Below are 20,416 nucleotides of genomic sequence, written 5' to 3' on the forward strand. Positions count from 1 at the left end.
CTCCAACACGTGTAAATGTGAGCCTCTGCTCTCCATCTACCTAACTTTAGCCGTTTTTAGAAATAACCTTCTGTGAAGAATTGGGTCAGGACTTTCTCCAGAGGTTTATTTTCTCACATGAAAATGGCAGCGGGAGAGTCTCCCCCCAGGTATGTTTACAACAAATCCCCCAGAGGATTCAGGTGAGGGCTAGTGCAGCAGGCAGGGGCAGGATGTATTGATTCCACTGTGGAGATCACACGTTTTTGTTTAAAGCAGATAGATACCACCCAAGATGATGGAATAAATATAAACACTTATTTTAGACCAAATTAAAGTTTCATATACAAAGCCATTTTTGTTGCGCATGCGAAGCACAATTACAGAAACAATTGGTTCCGAATCTAAGATTAGCTGTTAAGGTAAATTCTGTTTTGTATATACCATGTGTGCCAAGTTTGAACTAAAGCTGGCAGCAGAAGTCTGCAGGCAACTGCCCTCTGGGCCCTATAGAGCCGCAGGCTAATAACTGCCCATGAGCCAAATCCAACGATCTAACAAAAATATTTGGACCCAAAACAAAAAAGTAAGTGATATCAAAATTGGACATAATTTCTCATAAATCTACTGGGGGTAATATGTCCAAGGCTAAGTTTAACTCTAGTAAAATATCAATAATAATCTGGTAGTCTAACAGGAGCAACCAGCTGATGAACAACAAAAAGTACATTTCAGTCAACCATAAATAAAGTGATTCATACAATAATAAAATAAACCTGAATAACATGAAATGTATGCATGTAAAATAAACGTGAGTGAATCATGAGAGGCTTATAGAGATACAAATGAAAGTGTGTAAATTAGAACGAGATAAAATTTAGTTTGAACAGATGAAATTATTTTTGGCACTTAGAACCCAGTCGGAAGGAGATGCCATAGAAGCTGTCCTAGGAATGAAGTGCTTAGAATAAAAAGGGTCTTCCCCCGGAGCCTGGACACAGGAGGTGCTGATGAGGACTGGGAGATGGGATTTCTGATTAAGAGCTCTTAATTGGATGGTTGAGAAGGGTCACTCATTGATGGTGATACTGATGGTGCCTATAGCAGGAATGCTGCATGTGATTTAGAGACAGGCGCAAGAAGCATCGTCCTGACGGAACTTTTGCTTTTCTTCATTAGTATTGTCAAAATTGTCCATTTTGACGTGTTTCACTCTATTATAACGATACCTTTTTTACATTAAGTAGGCTCAGCATGTCATGGTTCACATATTCCTGAAACACACCAGATATTTATTGTGTGTTTGAAACCTGTGAACATCCAGTTCAAAACTGAACTATGTTTAAATTTTTGAAATGTAGTCTTGAATGTTAGTTTAATAGTTTAATCGTTACTATTAGCTTGCTGTAATGCACCTCTAACTGGGTGTCCCTAAAAGCCTTTTGAGAAACAGTTATTTGAAATCTTGCTGGAAAAGAGAATTTTTTTTTATCTCAAGCTATAGAGAGAAACTTGGTCAACTTGGCTCTGTAAGAGGATTTTTTGAGCAAAGTTTTCCTGTTCAATGTAATTTGTTCCTTTACAGTTTCTCAGCTTGTCTGAAAGGCCACGCTGTCCTTCAGCTGTTTCCTTTTAAATCCATTCTGTCATTTCTGCAGCTGTAGCTATTTGAAGTCCTGACTGTCGGGGTGAAAAGCCTCAGCTATCAGACCGAAACGTGACACAGCGGCAGCAGCACTCAGCAGCTGAGAGGGTTTTGATGTGGCGAGCGGCGTTCGCTGTTAGCAGGCTCTTTGTGAAACATCGAATGAAGACGCAGTGTTATTGTTTCTATCGTCTCCGAGTCATCCCCGCTCTCTGTCTGGTGAGTTATCACTCAGGAGGATTCATGTCTGTGGGATGAGGAGTATTTTTCTCTTTCTTACACCTCAACAGGATAACAAGTCAAAACTATGAACCCATGTGTGCTCTTTAAGAGCTTTAGTTCACATTTCACGGCCTTCATGGAGCTACATCAAAAGTCTGCAACTTTAGTAGCATATGGAGTAGGGCTGCAACTAACGACTATTCTGATAGTCGATTAGTCACCGATTATTGAAACGATTAATCGACTAATCGGATTATGAATGACACAAATTCTCAATAGCTATTATTTAGCAAGCAGCTTTTAAATTTAGCTTGAGGTTGTTCAAGGCATGTGATGACTGAAAATAAAGACAATAAAGATAGATACTTCATTATAAAAAATGTATTTTAATAAACTTTGCTGCATATAAGGGTACTGTTGACACAAAAGCAAAGAAAAATCAAGTTTTTGTCCATTTAAAACCAAGGACAGGCAAAGTGCTAATAAAAAAAATTAATTTAAATTAAGTTTCCCTTTTTACTGTGAACCAAGAACAGGCCAAATGCTGGTACTAAAAATAAATAAAAAATCAAGTATCCATTTTTCGTGTTAACAAAAAAGGACAGGGAAAATAACAATAATAAAAACATCAACAAACGAAACTACAGTCTTCTTCGGACTAAATCATTTTGATTAAAACAAGACGTTTGTCAGGCAATAGGATAACATTTCGCTTTTAAACTCGTTAAAAAAAAGTTTAAACCATATTTTTGTAATGGATGCTAGAATCCTGCGCGCAGGTCTATACGTGTATATATAACATCTGACAGAGGCGAGTCCGCATCGTCTACGTTACGATGTCACACGTGCCTCCTCCTCCTCACATGCACGTGTCCTGCTTCAATGGAGAGCAGGTCCTCTGTACAGATACTGCAGGTAGATTTTCTCGGGCCATGTTAAGAGTGAAGTTCTCCAGAACTTTTTACTTCCTGGTGCGCGACTGCGCGCGGCAGCGGACGCTGACATTGGTCCATGTTTCGTCGCTATTGCACATGCGCGACTTTCAGAGATAGGAAGGGAGCGAGATGGCTCACTCCTCAGTTACTTCCATCAGCACCTCCGGTAAAACGACGTTAAGTTCCGCTGCGCGGCACGAGAAACACGCGCTATGACGTCACCAACGAATCAACGACGAGTAAATTCGTCGGCGACTATTTTGGTCATCGATTTTTGTCGACGACATCGACTAATCGTTGCACCCCTAATATGGAGACAGATTAAGTGATATGCAAGGATATGAGCTGCATTTGTTTATTTCCCATTTTCTTTTATTTCAGGTGCCATTTGCTTTCCCATAAACACAAGTTTAGTTGTTTACTAATTTCCAAGTGCCATACGAAGGTGTCAGCAAACCCACAGGCCGTTAAATCCCAGTTAGTTAGAACTGAAGAAGTATTTTGCACGAGAGGTGAAACTCAGGCAGTTTAATAAACTTTGACTGAGAATCTTCACAGAAAGATGCTCTCAAAATCCACCAACATAATAACATTATATTTGAACCATATAGCTGCAAACGTTATAGTGAAAGATTCTGTTGTAGGGTTCTATAAAGACTATCAGTATGAAAACAAACTAGAATGCTGCTCAGAGAGCTTATACCTCCTTTAGGCCTTACACCCGAACCAAAGTTACAAGTGACCAATCACTGACCAGCAACCAGGTAGGCTGTCACTGGCCAATCACAACAGCTCACCTGTAATTTATCAGACACAGGCATCATAATAGGTCAGTCAGGCAAAACTATTTCACTTATCTGAGGTTTATGGGTCAGTGAATGCAGTAAATCAGATTAACAAATTATAATCCTTAAGATTTGAGTCTTGTTTGATGACACCTGTCTTTACTGTTTGGACAGTGTTTAGTTTTAAATGTGTCAAATTTCACCAGCAGCTGGTGTGGAACAATCTCACCTTTTTGATAAAGACGTTGGAGGTTGTGCCGTCTGTAGTCTGCAGTTCACTTTGTTTTATTTCTCCCTAAATTATCTGATTATGACCTTGTCTTATTGGGTGTCTTTTTCACAAAAAAAAGCAGCTAATCGGGAATAAAACTTATTCTGCATTAATGTTTATCTAATGTTGTCATCCTGACACTGTTTTGTTTTATTCTGTACACACAACACCTACTGTCCATCCTGGAACAGGGATTCCTCCTCCGACCTCTTACAGACCTGGTATTACTTCCTAGGAGATCCGATCACAATTTATATGCAAATAATGTGACTGTTAGTGTTTGTGAAGAAAAAAGATGCTGTTTTTACTCAGTCTGACTTTGTATCTGTTGGCGGGAGTATGTGTTGATCAGTGGTAATATTGTGGCGGTGATAAAAAACAAATCAATGTAGCTGAGTAGGCGGTCCTTCATATGTGACCCTGGATGGACTCACATCTACACAGCAAAAAGAATGTGGGCACATGCGTCCCAGACCACCTCTGGATGTGGTCTGAGTGATCAGAGCTTAGACTGCAATCAGGCTGCATTTGGGTGTGTTGAAACCTGACGTTACTGCTGACCACGAGTGATCAGATCACTCAGTACGGATGTTAATGCAAATTCCGAACAGGGCCTCTGCTGCTCTTTCTGAGAATTTTTCAGTTTTTATCCCTTTTTTTGTTATCTGAATATAAACGTCTCGGCACAGAGGTGTCAAGTGCTTTAAGGACAGTAAACCCCCTGAGGAAAATTTGTAACCTGCTGTGATGTTGAACTAAGTGAATAAAATTTACTTGTCTTTACTATACAGACGGATAGTTCCTAATTGTAAATACTTAAAAATGGCTTGAAGAGCTTTAAGAAAAATGATTCACTCAAAAAGAAAACCCAAGTAGTGACTATTTTAATCTCGATTTAAAAGATTGAAGTTTTTTTCTAAAAACGCAGCTCAGATCTTAGCGTTGCAGTTTGGAAGAAGCTCATAATTGCATGTGACAGGCTGCATTAACAAGACTGCTGCATTCTTTCTGATCCCTTGGAAACCCACCCCATTAGCCTTACAGCTACATAAAAGTGAATAATAATCTATCTCATCTCTGTCATTGCACTGCTGTGATGAGGCTAATCACCTCCTGCTCTTCCTCTTTGTGTCTGTGAGCTCTGTGGAAGTAGCAGTCCACTTCATATCTAAAGGGTCAAAGGTCACAGAGGAAGGCGCTGAAGCCTGGACAGCCAGCGACATACAGAGGGGAGGACATTTGAACCCGCGTCCCTTGGAGGGTTGTACTATCTGACACAAAGTCAGGGGATGGAAGCTGTGCACACACACACACACACACACACACACACACACACACATACAGAACCACAGGGGAGTGAGACTGTCTTTACAGGGTTGAATTATATTACAAGAAAAAATAAAGTCATTGGCTGAATGTCCAGATAGTGAGCTTTCAATTCAAAAGAATATATTCACTCCTGCTCTTCGAATATCAGGAGTTGGGAAGTCACATGCTTAGTCTGTCATGCTAGCTAATTATAGCATATATCTAAATATATTTTTATCTGACATTCTTTACATTTCACCAACTTTTTCATTATTGCTAGGTCATTAAAACATGCTAAGATAGCTTTAGGCCTTGGTAACAACAACTTTAAATGGAATAGGGTTAGGGTTCCTCTCCGTCCAGACCAAATAATGTGTAGATTAGTTTTGGCGTGTCACTTTCTGGTGGCCTTCATACTGATGTCAGTGTAAAGGTAGATTAAAGCTCAACTCAACATAAGGTCTCAGAGCAGCGGTGAAACAGCTGTCTTTCTTTTTTTTTTAAACATCACAGGCCCACTTTTCGACGTCAGTGATCCTGAAGTCTCTGAGCCGCTGAGATGAGAGCTGTTGCTGCAGGAATAGCCCCGGAGCTTTCTGCAGGAATCAGGATCCAGCCTGCATGTAGAGGATACAAGAGAAGCAACTCGCTACCAGGTATCCCATGGTAACCACAGAGGGCGACGGCAGGTTTCTGTTTGCTTGTTAGCTGCAGCTTTGCCGGCCCTGTGTAATTCTCCATCTGCAACAGCATAGTAGGATGGAAAAGCCCCTATCTCTCGTTGGTGTAAGTCTGAGCAGAGCATGCTGGGAGAAGACGGCCGTGCAGTACTTGAGCTGTAAACATGACTGAAGTAAAAAATCCACTGTGCAGCAGGTCTGTTCTGTAGCTGCATGTGATAAACTTCAACCACGGAGAGCAGAGAAGTGGAATATGAATTTCTTTTATTTGCAGAGTCAAAGAGGGAGCATGTACTTTTTATTAAGTGAGACACAACGCAGATCCTGAAGCAGCAAAACACAGTTTTTAACATTTAACTGCACTACATTTTTACCATAGAAAATACAGGTGGCAGGTTGACTGGCTGCTGATGTTAGAATCATATAGAGTATTTGTATTTTTTTATTTAATTTATGAATTTTTATTTTCACAAGGACAATGTATGATCAAAAGAAAGAGTTATCTAGCAACTAATTTGCAACTGTTGTCACATGGGCAGTTAAAAGAAGATAATAATAATAATAATAGTGATTATTATTATTGTTATTACATGAGGCACTACAATACATAAAAGTCCAGTAAATACAGAGTTGTTGATTTTAGCCAGAGCTTAAGGCTGGTTATAAGTACTGCAAAGCTTCCTGAGTCTCTAATGTCTGCAGGTAAAGTAATTATTCATCCCCACTACTTTAAAAGAGAAAGCATATTGATTTAAGGCAGTTTTCTGAACTGTTGTACCTTATAAATCTTGTAAAAAGAGGTGGTTCAAGAATATGAATAATTTCTAACAACTGGCAGGCATCTGATTAAAATAAGAAGTTAAGATCAAAAGTGAGTAAATTATATTTTCCACTAGATGTTGATGTGATGATAGGCCCTTGTTTTTGTATCTAGTCAAAGTCAAAGAGAACTTTATTGTCATTCAGACCATACAACAAGAAGTGCAATAATTTAAAAAAAACTCCCTTCAGAGCAATATCGAGAACTTCCTAAAGTCTAAGGGGCTGAGGAGGACACAGAATGTACAGTAATGTGGTGCATTTAACTGTCTGTGAGCTGTGCTACATATTAAAAATAAATGTATCATGCAGACGACACAAATAAATATTTTGCATTTAGAACCTCTCATTATGATCATAGAGCTCAATGTTCACTGAGCATGACTCTCGATTAGGGGTGTCACGATACCAAAAATTCAGTAGTCGGTGCCAATACCAGTAAAATAACACGATTCTCGATGCCAATTTCGATACCACGGTAAAAAAAAAGTGCATTATTTGGATGTTGTTAATGTCATATACGGTAATTCAATGTGCTTGCGCTGCGCATATACTGAGGGTTATACGGTAGTTGCGGTCGCATGTGAGTGACGCTTTGTTGTGAGACACGTTATGCATTAAATGATACATCTGCCTCACGCCGGGTTTACACCGGACACTGAAGCGACGCCAAAGCGACTCGTAAGCGCAGCACGAAGCCTTAAATAACAGCTGGCTCCCATCCACTCCCATGCGCCGCTTCAGCTTCCGGTGTAAACAACCATGTGCCGGCGCGCTAAGGATTAGCGCGGAGCGGCGGCGTTGCTTCCGTGTCCGGTGTAAACCCAGCGTCAAACGCAAAATACTTCCATACACGACTCTTTGTGCCTTTTTAATAAACAAGTCGAGGTGGGGCGAACGTTGCAGCCGCAGTTGCCGTCTTGGTTTTCAGAATGTAAACGTCGACTGGCGCAGCACCATGCTAATGCTAAGTTGCTAACAGCTGCTGGCATCGAAGCTGACGGTGCCTACGGTACTTCAAAAACTTGGGCATCGGCATCGTTTTGTTATGTTAGTATCGAAAGGTATCGTAGGTATCGGTTCTCGTGACATCCCTACTCTCGATGTAGATGTGCTCTGAAGAACAAATCAAACCGTTAGTGCAGTGGTGCCACATTTGAGTGACAGAAAAGTTGCCCAATTATGTAACTATTATTCAGGAGAGTGGAATCAGTGTTAAAAAATGTATTTTAGATAATGCTACATTAACAAAATATGTTATGGCAATATTTGAGAATAAAGAAATTCTAACATTTCAAGAGTAAAGACATAAAGTTGTGATATTAAGCGGAAAAAACCCAGCCTATGACCATTGGCTCTGACATTTCTGTTGTCACATACAGCCCCTCTGGATAATTTCAGGAGATTATCCAGACTTCGATGCATGTCTGAAAGAAGATTTAGTGTTAGTGTTAGTTTAGTGTGTCCCTTTCCTGCCAACAGTCAGATTTGGTTTGAAAAGATGTACAGAGAACTGTAATGCAGTGGATTTTTTCAGGAAAGTATATATTATCTTCATAAAGAAAAGTCTGCAAAGAAAAGTGCAAATTTTCATATATATTTGTTGAACTTTTATTATTATTACCATAGTGATTCCATTCTTCTACAATAGATTGGTAATGTTGGTGTATTGACATCTTGCCTGCGGGGATCAATCTCCTCCAGCTGATCTCTGCAGCAGAACTCTTGGGCGTTTATTTTACTTTGTTATTTGTCTGAATGAATCACAAAAGCAACATTTTGTCCTGAATGCAGTGACATCAGCATTAAGGCTCCAAACATACTGCTCCCATCACAGCAGAACGATGAAATTAAAACACATCTAGCTTTCTCTGCCTGTGTTGCTGATTTCTTTTTTTTCTGTGCAGTCACAGCTCCAGTGTCGTCTATTCATGAGGGAGAGGATGGTGAAAAAAAGATAAACTGACGTCTTGGTTGATATGAGCATTTATAATCAACAATCTTTTTTCAATCCCCTGCTCACTGACAAGTGGAGTCCCCGTGTTTATCCTCAGAGTAAAGACACGGGAATAGTGATGAGTCTGAAATAGGTTTTGACGGGACTCAGCGGCTGTCCGCTGATCATCCGATGACAGTTAATGAGTTTGTTATTGTGCAGCAGGAGATAAATTATGAATCCAACACGAGGTCGGAAACTGTTTGGAGATGTTTTAATGCCAGTCAAGGCTGTTTCAGTTGGAAAGTCTAACATGATGACTGAGAGCAGCTGTAAGGCAGGCAATAATAAAAGAGAACAGAAATGGAAAGATGTTGGGAAGGTCGGTTAGTATGTTTCTGTGTTTTACCTTCTATTTTTAGGTGCATTTTGTTTTACAAATTTAGAGTTGAATTTAATGCTCGGCAGAGGTGGAAAAGTTGGTGTATTGATAATAATGAAAGTAGAAAAAATTCATATTTATAGATTTATTCTCCAGTGGGACAACAGGTCCAAACTTACAGTCAGAATAAGGACTAAGTTTGTGCGTTTAAAAACGTGTGCAAACTTAATTTCCCCCATACAAACATGCAAGCTGATCTACCAACGGTGCGACTGAGGATTGCGTGCAAAATAGCACCCACTGTTCATTTAGTACGTTTGCCTTAATTATTATGCATTATCGGGTATTTCTACCCAACCGGCAAAGTTAGAGTAGATGCAAATACTTTAATTAAGCAAATGCAAATGTGATTTACAAGGATTGTGACTGTGTCTATATTTAATACGCTTGAAAGGTAGGTTCTAATCGGCACAGCGTTACACACAGATGGCTGCAGTTATTGTGGTGAGGAGCAGACGGCGGAGAACGTTTTTTTTCAGAAAGTGAACTGCACCTGCTGCTCAATATTGGTCAAAAGCATCTCTTACACCGGCCTCCCACCTGTTCTATTTGCTGATGTTTTATAATGAGCAATTTTTTCTTTTGTTCTTCTTCTCATGTCCTGCCATCTTCTCTTAATTTTATCGGTTGTTCTTCTTGTTTCAGACACAGCATTAACTTTCTCACAGAAACTCTCCCATCTCGCGTTTCTTTGAGTTATATTAGTATTTCTTTGCTGTAGCTCAACAACATGTTTGTTTGCCTCCTCCACTAAAACCTCCAATTCCATGGAATTAAATTTTGCTTTGCACTTGCGGTCACTTTGCTCTCCGAATGCTCCATGGCAGAAACCAGTAACACATGCAAAACACTCATTCAATTACTACTGCCTCTACCAAGTATGCACCTGTTATCATGTACCCAATTATTTTTAGAAGATCAGCCGGAAAACGCCCACCAACCAAACGTGCAATCTGTTATAATGCACAAGCAATGTATCCCTCTTTATTTGGGATCTTAGTAGATCATGCCCTGAGTGTCTTAAGACGCAAACAGAACAATATATTTAAATGTTCATCTTCGTGATGTAACTTAAAATAAAAGCTAATTACTGCATTACTTTAGCAGCAGTGTCAATGAGACATCTGTACTTGCATTTGAGAACGGGCATGTGTATGATGTATTAATTAAAAGTAATTTCTAGGACCGCGTTTTTCCACTTGCGTAATATCTCAAAAATCAGACATGTCCTTTCGCAAAAAGATGCAGAAAAACTAGTCCACGCCTTTGTTACATCGAGACTGGACTATTGTAATTCATTATTATCAGGCTCCAGCAGCAAGTCGTTAAAGACTCTGCAGCTGGTCCAAAATGCCGCAGCACGTGTCCTGACGAGAACTAAGAAAAGAGAGCACATTTCTCCAGTATTAGCATCGCTACACTGGCTTCCTGTTAAATCTAGAATAGAATTTAAAATTCTCCTCCTCACCTTCAAGGCCCTTAATGATATGGCACCTCTTTACCTTAAAGAGATGTTAGTTCCATATCAACCTACTAGAGCACTCCGATCCCAGAACTCAGGTTTACTTGTTGTCCCTAAAGTCTCTAAAAGTAGAGTAGGAGCCAGAGCTTTTAGCCATCAAGCCCCACTGCTGTGGAATAATCTCTCACTTTCAGTTAGGGAGGCAGACACGCTCTGTTCGTTTAAAAGTAGACTCAAAACCTTCCTTTTTTATAAAGCTTATAGTTAGAGCTAATTTGTGCGATGTTCCAAATTTGATTAAATGGCAAAAACCCCTGATGATGCTAAGACGCACAGGGAATTTATGACACAAGACACACAGAGCTTCTCTTTCCTGCTTCTCCTTCCTTTTCTCCATATTTATCACATCAAGATAATTCTTATCTGATCAGAACATGTTACTAACTTGACCCCTTTTCCCGGAGTTTCTGTGCCTTAGCGCCCGCGGATGCAGGGCCACAGCTGTGGCCGCACCATGGATTATGATTGTGGATCGCGTGTCGGAGGTCACAATGGTGGATCCAGTTCGGTGGATTCTGTATCGTGCCAGCTGATCGTCGTTGTAATGGAGGATCCTTTGTCGCGTTGGCATCGGATGATGAGGGACCACGACCGAGGCGGCAGCTGATAATGGATTCTAACTGGCGGCGGTGGACAATGACTGTGGATTATAGTGGATCCCATCCTGATGCTGGATCGTGGTCTTGCTGGCTGCTGGCCAGAGACTGTGATTGCAGCGGGACTGCCTGACACATAGTATTGAAAAATGTTTAGCCTAATGGATGCTGCTAAAAATCCTGATGATGTTTTCTTACACCTGACATCTATTGCACTTCTGTCCGTCCTGGGAGAGGGATCCCTCACATGTGGCTCTCTCTGAGGTTTCTACATATTTTTACCTGTGAAAAGGGTTTTTAGTAGTTTTTCCTTACTCTTGTTGAGGGTTAAGGACAGAGGATGTCACACAATGTTAAAGCCCCATGAGACGAATTGTTATTTGTGAATGTGGGCTATACAAATAAAACTTGATTGATTGATTGATTGATTGATACTGTTTAGAAGTGCCATATACGCCAGCAGCCTATCAACAGTCAACAGTAAAGTACCAATACGAATCATTACATGCCATCAGATTTATGAGCTGAGTGACAAATCTTGAGCAAACAAAGAGGCAGGTGTTGTGGAAGCTCAAGTATACGTAAGTTTAAATGCTACATGGAAACACTGATGTGAGTGAGCCAATCACTGCGCAGAGCTAGTTGGTTGAGGTGAATGGCAAGTGTGAGCACAGGCCTGTGTGGTTAAGACAACAGAAGAACTTTGGATAAGGTTAGATCCCGTGTACATAGTTTAGATTCAATTGAAATTAGCTTGTCTTTCGTCTAAAATCCCTTACCTTAACCAATGCAGTGAGTCTAAACATCATCATACTTCTGCAGTCACTACAAGTACATTGTGCTGCAAGATCAGATCTTTTGTTGGCAGCCGAATAAGTTGTGTACGAAAATTTGAATGATATGATTTATGTCTACATCTGATACAAAGTTATATGGCTGCTGTTGAATAAATAAGTTTAGTGATCTGTTAAATGTACTATGTGTAACTTCGGCCGCTAGGGGTCTCTATATAACAAAAGACATAGTTTGATGACTCCGTGAAGCAGTGTGGGATCATGGGAGTTGGTGTCTTCACCACCATTGCTGATGGTGTGAAAATCATGTTCATGGATGAGGTAAAATATTAAAGTTTTATTCACGTTACGCTGTAAACACCAATGAATAATCGTGCTCCATTACACGTGACCAATACAAACAATAGAAGGAACAAACAACCGACAGGCTGCCAGGCTAGCAGTTTGCCATTTGCCCATGACTGAGTTTTGATAGCAGAGAAGGAAAAAGCCAGGGGTAAAGCAGATAGAAAGCCATTAAAAGGAGACCAAAATGAAAGGTCCAGTTGCCTATAGTAAAACTGGGGATTACTCATTGGAAAGTGCCCAAGTCAGCAAATTATGTAACATAGGTCTCATTGGTATTAGACATTTGATGAAGAATTGTTACATTTTATATTTTCAAAGATCATGGTTTGGCTTAAAAATTTTTTTTTGGTTAAAAGAAAACAACGACTGTGTGTGGGAAAAAGGAAAAGAAGCAACTTTCCTGTGGGACAATGTCAGATATTGTGTTCCTCTGCGGATTTAAGGCTCCATAACGACTCTGCTCCAGATGGCCACGACTCATCATTCCAACCGTGAGAGGGCTTTGTAGCTTTTAACAACTGAGGATTTTTGGGGCTTTTTTTGTGTCTTGAAGTTTGTGAGTGTCAGGGTTGATTTTTCCATCACCCAGCAGGGGATTTTGTCTTTGTTGCTGTCCCACATGTGACGGATTTCATTCTTTTACTTTTTTTAAGAGAGAGAAGTTTAAACAATAAGCATAATCGGCGCCACTCAGGGCTGCTCACCGCTCGCTGTTGTTCCACCTCCTGATGAATTTATTCAAATCCAATTACACCCTCTGCAGCCTTTTGCCACGTTAATTTCTGTTTGTTATTTTTTTCCTTTGGTTTTCTTTTTTTCTCTTTCATTCCGATGCAGTTTGTTCATAACGCCCATGAATATATGCTCTACTTAATGAAGCATTGAGAATTAATTTGGATTTTGAAGGCTCCTTAGATAAGCATTCTACACTGCAGGCACAACAGTATGTCTGCATAATAGGCCTGTTTCCAGTATCTAAACGAGCTTCATGAGCGAGCAGAAAGAAGAAAGGAGTCTCTCAGTAAACAGATGGAGATGAAGTTTCAGTCTGCAGTTTGTGTTCATTAAAGTGTTTCACACTGAGACAACACCTCCTGAAATTCACTCACTCTACTTTTCTTTTAAAGTTTTCCTTCAAATTTCACATCTGGGATTTTAACTTTTTCCCATTAAAGATGTTCACATGAGCAGAAAGATGATGAACCACTTTTGTTGTTTGATAAAGAGAGGACAAGTTGACATACTGATCTTTCAACATCTGTATGACAGGGAGAGGAGGGTTGGAAACTCTTCTTCCCCAAAAAGGGGGCCGAGTCCAACCAGAACGGAAGGCTTTACCAACCCGACTTGTATCTGCTGCAGTTAATATAAGCTGCGCTAAATTTGTGTTAGCTCAAGTGACCTCATGTTTTTGTGAACATGATAGAAACGCCCCATAGGGAATTTCATTACAACTAGCATTAACATTCACTTGGACTCATAGATAACCATAAAAGTTGGACATGAAGGTCATTGTTGTTGTCGTTGCAAATTTGGCAGAAACATCCTCAAAGATGAACTGATCAGGTTGCAGGGGTCAAAGTTCATGGTGTCCTCATATGAGTCTGGGGAAAAATAGTATTTGGACTGAAACTGTACTGGTTGGTGGAGGCATACAGTTGCAACGCTGTATCTGTAACACCTAGCGTTTAAACAACATTGTAGCAACAAAACTTTGAGAGGATTCCCTGCAAGAGAGAGGCTCGCCTCTAAAGGCTCCATTATGCACGAATCAGTTACGGACGGACGAACGGACAGATCGGACGGACACTTTTTCATTTATACCTCTCCGTGTTGAAAACAATTCACCGCCAGAACAGTAGGTGGCGCAACGGAAGACAAGCTTGGAGAAGCCTACCTCAGGAGTAATCAGAAGTCCACGCTGTTTATTTACTTACTCCCCACTTTCCTCACACACAGTGTAGGCTACGATGGCGACTAAATAAAATAAAGTGGCAACCAGCAGGTCAAAATGCTGATGTAATCGTTTCTTAGCGCAGCGGTTCCCCGGTCTTGTTTCCGAACTGTTCCGAAGCTAATGCAGCTACACGGAGCTAGCTAGCTTCCCCCCAGCTAGCTACCCCCCAGCTTCCACATACAGTCAGCAGGGCCTCCCGACACTAACTAGTACCCAGTGTTTGCTTCTAACCTGACGGTATTATAGAAACAGTGTCATGATAGAAGTGGAATTAAAGTCGTGACAGCGGGTTTTTGCACTGTTACCACCGCAGTTAGCATGGTTGCTAGCCCGCTAGCCTAGCCCGCTAGCGCCGTTTTGAAAGCTCGTTATACATGTAAAAACATGTGCAAACTTAATTTCACCGCCTTACAAAAAAATGCAAGCTGATCGACTAACGGTGCGCACTGAGGATTGCGTGCAAAATAACACGCACTGTCCATTTAGTACACTTGCCTTAATGAATATGCATTATCGGGCATTTCAACCCTAGTGCGCAAAATATTAGGAGAAGTAGATGCAAATACTTTCATTTAGCAAACGCATTCTGATTTACAAAGCCTGAAAAAAATTGTGAGGATTGTGACTGTGTCTATATTAAGTACATTTGAAGCGTAACGCACAGATGGCTGCAGTTACTGTGGTGAGGAGGAGACGGCAGGAAGAGAGAGCGTTTTTTTCAGAAAGTGAACTGCACCTGCTTCTTAATAATGGTAGGAGGCATCTCTGCCACCGGCCCCCCACCTGTTTTATTTGCCGAGGTTATATTATGAGCTATTTCTTCTTTTGTTCTCTCTCTTCTGTCCTGCCATCTTCTCTTAACTTCATCGGTTGTTCTATTTGTTTTGGACACAGCATTTACGTTCTCACAGAAGATCTCCCATCTCGCGTTTCTTTGAGTTATAGCCTATTAGTATTTCTTTGCTGTAGCTCAACAACATCTTTGTTTGCCTCTTCCTCTAACACCTCCAATTCCATGGCATTACATTTTGCTTTACGCTTGCGGTCACTCAGCTCTCCCTAACGCTATATGGCAGAAACCAGTAACACATGCAAAACACTCATTTATACACTACTGCCTCTACCATGTATGCACCTGTTATCATTTACACAATTATTTTTAGTAGTTCACCTGCAAAACGCCCATCAACCAAACATGCAATCTGTTATAATGCACACGCAATTTAGCACTCTTTATTTGGGATCTTAGATCAGGCCCTAAAGGCCGGTGCATGCTTCTGCGTTTTCACAGGCCCGGAAGCGTAAGAGCCCTTCCGGGCCCCTTACCTACTTACGTATCCTTTCTTACGTGCTTACGTGCGTCGCCCAATTTTTCTAACTAGACGGCAAATCTCCGCAAGCCTCACGAGCCCACAAGGCTGTGATTGGTCTGCTAACTACATCCTTTCAGGAGTCGCACTTCCAGTTTCATGCACCATAATACCGGCGGAAACCACGGAAGATTTAGAAGAACGAATATGGACCAAATAGAAGAGCGTTTGGCAGAAGAGATCCAAAACTATGACCCCTAGTATAACCCATCACTGACTGGCGGATTTGCCGCCAGAAAAAGGCTCTGAGGAGCCGCCGTGGCGATGTAAATAAACAGTCGACGACGACTGCCACACACGAAGAAGAGCCGACTTTGACAAAAAACATTACTCCGCCTAGTGGTCTGGCGGTGAATTGCTTTGCATCAAGTGCAACCCTTGGGGAACCATAAATTAAAACGAGTCCGTCAAACAGCTGCGTAAAAAGCCGCAGACGCCGTTGCAGAAGCATGCGCCGGCCTTTAGTTTCTCTATTGAGTGAGAGTCAGAGAGGTGGAGCAGCAGTTTGTTACCCAGATGGAGGCTTTGCAATGCATGAAGAAGTTGCTTTCACACATGATATGTGAATGTTCACAGACGTGGACAAGGCCAAAGGGGCCCAAAATAAACTAGTCTCCTACGAATAATACTAACAAAAAATATGACTGAGTTCAGAATTTGTATTTACTAAAGTACACAATGGAAAGGAAACATTTTCTAAATCTTTTCAATAATGTGTGCCGGCTAACATTAAACAAGGATTGCCTTAAATGTGCACCTTACTGAATCAGGAATTGTGCATGGATGTTGAACATATAATTGGCCCCTCTGTGTAAATTGTGGACCCTTTATAGCCCCTGATTTAGGAGAATCCTAGAGCTGCCACTGTACTCCACTGATTCACTGTCATTTCCAGAAACCTTAAAATAGAAAGAAGAAAAGGTGCAGCAGAAACTAGTTTGCCTTAATTACCTATAAACACCTCATTGCCTGAGAATTTCATATTCATACTAGAATATACAGCAGTATTGCAATGCACATTGTTTTCCTTCTTGATTAATCTGCTGACTGTTTTCTCGATTCATTGTTTTGTCTATAGAATATCAGAAAGTGAAAACCCCCTGCTATAAGTTCCCACAATCCAAGTGGACGTCCTCCAATGCATTGTTTTGTCCAAGCAAAAGTCCAAAGATTTTCAGCTTACAATTATAAGAGTGAAAGAGAAAAGGATAAAAGCTGGGAGCCAGAAAATGTTTAATGTTTAATTAGTTTTCTGTCGTCAACTAATTGATTAAACGACCAATCGTTGCAGCTTTAGGGGACTATAAATATAAAATTAAAGAAGCGGTGCAGACACTGTGAAACCATAACTAAGCTTGTGTGTTAATTTCACTGTTTCTGCTCCAAACTGTTCTGCTCACTTTACATTTACAATTTTCAAGGTTATGCAGGCTGCTGCTGTTCCTGCAGAGCATCTCACTGGGAGACACTCTGCACTTTAGAGAATGCTCTGATAATGATCACACAGGATCAGTACTGCTGCTGAGGAGCTAAGTAGACATTCTGTGATGTTTATTTCATATCTGGTCTCTTTTAAAGCTGAAAACTGTTTTTACATCCATTCTGTTAGCACAGGTCAAAGCTCAAATGAACCTTTGCTTGATTCAACAGAGGGAGAAGAAACTCTGAACTAAAAAAAAAAAAGCAAGGCTTCATGTTATACAGTCTGTGTTGAGATGAGGATCATACAAACAAAGGCACTTATATCTGCACTTGAGATAGTTACACAATTTCTACTGATCGGTGATAGAGTCATCCAAAATGAAACTGATAAATAAATACTTAGCAATGACCAACGGTGTAGGCTTGGTTTGGGAACTGGGGCGACGCAGAGATCATCATCAAAAAGACTGGATGTTAATTTCATTTTATCAAATAAGATATCAGAATGTAATTGGCTATCAGACTTTTTAAATGAATAGCTAAAATTAAAGAAGAGTGTTACTTATTACTTACTGACGCCTATTTTCACTCTCGCTGTTGTAACATTTCAAATGTCCCCATTGTGGGACTAATAAAGGATTATCTTGTCTTATTTTATCCTATTAACTGGCATTATACATGTTCATTCATTACATATTTGTATTAACTCCACCAATGAGCTTATGTGTTCCTCTGTGTTTGTTTGTTTGTTTATTTGTTTGTTAGAGATTAGGCAAAAAAAGCTCAAACAATTAACATCAAATCTGGTGGTGGAGCGGGGTATTACCCAAGGAAGACCCTCTTAAATTTTGGTGTGAATCCAGATCAGGGGGTCTATACAAGTCATCATGTTGGAGCTTTCTTTAATATTGTAAGAGTTTTTAAATCCAGCTTGTTTTGACAGATATTTATGTATGTGTGTAATTCGATATAAATATGTAAATGTAGTTAATTTAAATGTGTTGTTTTAGGGTTAGGACTGTTGGGCCTTGGCAGGGTCTAGGGCAGGGGTGTCAAACTCAAATACACAGAGGGCCGAAATCAAAAAATTGCTTCAAGTCGAGGGCCACATGGGTTCAACGTTTATTGAAAACTTATTGAAAGAACCTTAGTGCACATATTGAACCTGGAACTAACAAGGCCTATAGAGTATTGCCGATAAAACAACATTAATTATGAAATAAATGAAATACAAATAATAAATAAATAAATATAAAAGTAATAAAATCAGTTTCATTAATTGCTTTCTGGCTTTATCTGCAGTATTTCCAGAGTAATTTCCAGTGAAAACATTTTCTACAGACAAAAATAATTGACTTCAAAGAAAAATCAAATGTCCTGTAGTAGCAAGAGAAAAAACAGTTTTCCTGCAGCATCTGCGTCTCCCACAGGCGCAGCTTGGTTTTAAGAGCCCTCACTGTAGTGATGACACGCCCCCCCCCCCCCCCCCCCCCCCCCCCCCCCCGAAGCTGCAGGTTGAGCGCATTCGGGTGGCTCGTGATGTCACACAGAAACGTTTTACTTCGCAGTTCTGTTGTGCCTTTCCCTTTGCTTTCAGAAAAGACTTGAAATGGCGGTGATTTAAACCTTTGGCTCTGATAAAGTTAACCGCTAATGTTATGATGCTCATCACATGTTCATTTTCAAGGCTTTGCCACACAACAACTCCTGGTGTATGATGCAGTGATAAGCTGTCAACTCACTTTTTCCTCACTTTTTTCCTCCTTCATCTTTTCTCGGATCCACCCTTTACATCCGGGAACCTATACTCTGCCTCCTACCTGTCTTGAAAGCGCCTGTATTCAAATGCCACCTTTCGTTTAGCCATGTTTGGGAGCGGGATAGTTGAAAGTTGTCACAAGTGATATGTGATACAGACTGTGAGGCGCGCGTTCGCGGGACCGTGATTGACATGCCGTCACACGGGCAGTGCATTGTGGGATCTGTCATTCACCATTGACCCGCCCACTCGTCAGCCAATGAGAGCCTGCCATTGGTCTAGAACTGTCACGTGCCCCATCCCGATGTGTTCACTGACCCTCAGGAATTCTCAGTACTTATTTTGTATTGAGAACTTGCAAAACACTGCCGGCGGGCCAGCTCTAATAGTAAATAGATTTTATCATGCGGGCCACATATAATTCATTCGCGGGCCACATGTGGCCCTTGTGTTTGACACATGTGGTCTAGGGTCTAGGGTCTCTATTAGCTCTAGTTCTTAATGTTATTATTTTCTTGCCAAAAAAAAAACTAAAAGAGTTTGCAGTATTTTTGAAGGCCTGAGTTGTGCATGTCGGTGCAACGTCCAGTCGAAGGGTCAGAAGGTCAGACCTGAGCCTGAGAGGCAAAATCCACGGGAGAGGCTCTGCCGACACTGCTACTTGTAAAACCTGACAGGAGTGGAATTAATTGAAGGCTCGTTTCTTGTCTACTCTGGATTTTAGCAGCTGGACACTGCAAAAATCCTCTGATATCTTCAGAGACATATTTGAGAAAACGAAAACCTTACAAGGATTTAAATTATTAATTTATTTTTCAAGTTCTCCATCAGACACTCAGACAAAACTGAAAAACTAAAGTAATCTATCTGTGGTGATTTTCAGCATGAATGAAAAGTTGTTAGTTCAACTTAACAGTTTATATGCACATAACATCACTTTCTAAGGTTCAGTCAGAGGCAGACAGCCCCATCGGGAGCGCCAGGTCATTTTGTCCCTCGCCTTGAACTGTCCATATGAACAAAAAAGGAATGAGTGAGCGGACCTCTTGCTACTATTTAGTTTGTTTCATTATGGTTAAATAATTATCCATTGTTGAATATTGAAGAGTTATGACCAGAAGCAGTCACATGATACGAAATCCCTATAATGGTTAAAATATGTAAAATTTAACCCAGTTTTTTTCTTATCTGTTGGTCATTTTGGTATTTAGAACTCTAGAGGGAAAAGTTGAACCTTTTCAGAACTCATACGCGGTCGATCAGGCGTTTAGTGTGTGGGTCTGTGCCACATTTTAAAATCTAACTGCATGGATTGTGATGTTTAAAACTTATCTCTCCCACTAATTAATGTTCCTATCAGCACTTAGACACCGGGAATGTCACTTGGTTGATAATTGACTTTATCACCTATGTCCCCTTGGAATTTACAGACTAAAAAAATGAGTTCACAAAAAAAACAATAAGCCTATTAATCAATGATGGATTTGATAGTTTTGAAATGGTTGGAGGACCGAAATGCATCATTTCACAACCATAGTTAAAATCTAAGCGACAATTAACTGAATTCTGTCTGTGTGTGTGTCTGTGTGTGCGTGTGTGTGTGCGTGTGTGTGTGTGTGTGTGTGT

General features: G+C 40.5%; 1 protein-coding gene across 1 annotated transcript in view; it reads right to left on the reverse strand.

The window, feature by feature from the left end:
• The window catches only part of LOC133009748 (chemokine-like protein TAFA-5), a 38,273-nt gene that overhangs the window by 17,188 nt on the left and 669 nt on the right, over positions 1 to 20,416 (reverse strand). The gene's annotated exons all lie outside the window — the stretch shown is intronic.

Source organism: Limanda limanda, chromosome 8, assembly GCF_963576545.1.
Source record: "Limanda limanda chromosome 8, fLimLim1.1, whole genome shotgun sequence".
In the NCBI taxonomy this organism is placed as follows: domain Eukaryota; kingdom Metazoa; phylum Chordata; class Actinopteri; order Pleuronectiformes; family Pleuronectidae; genus Limanda; species Limanda limanda.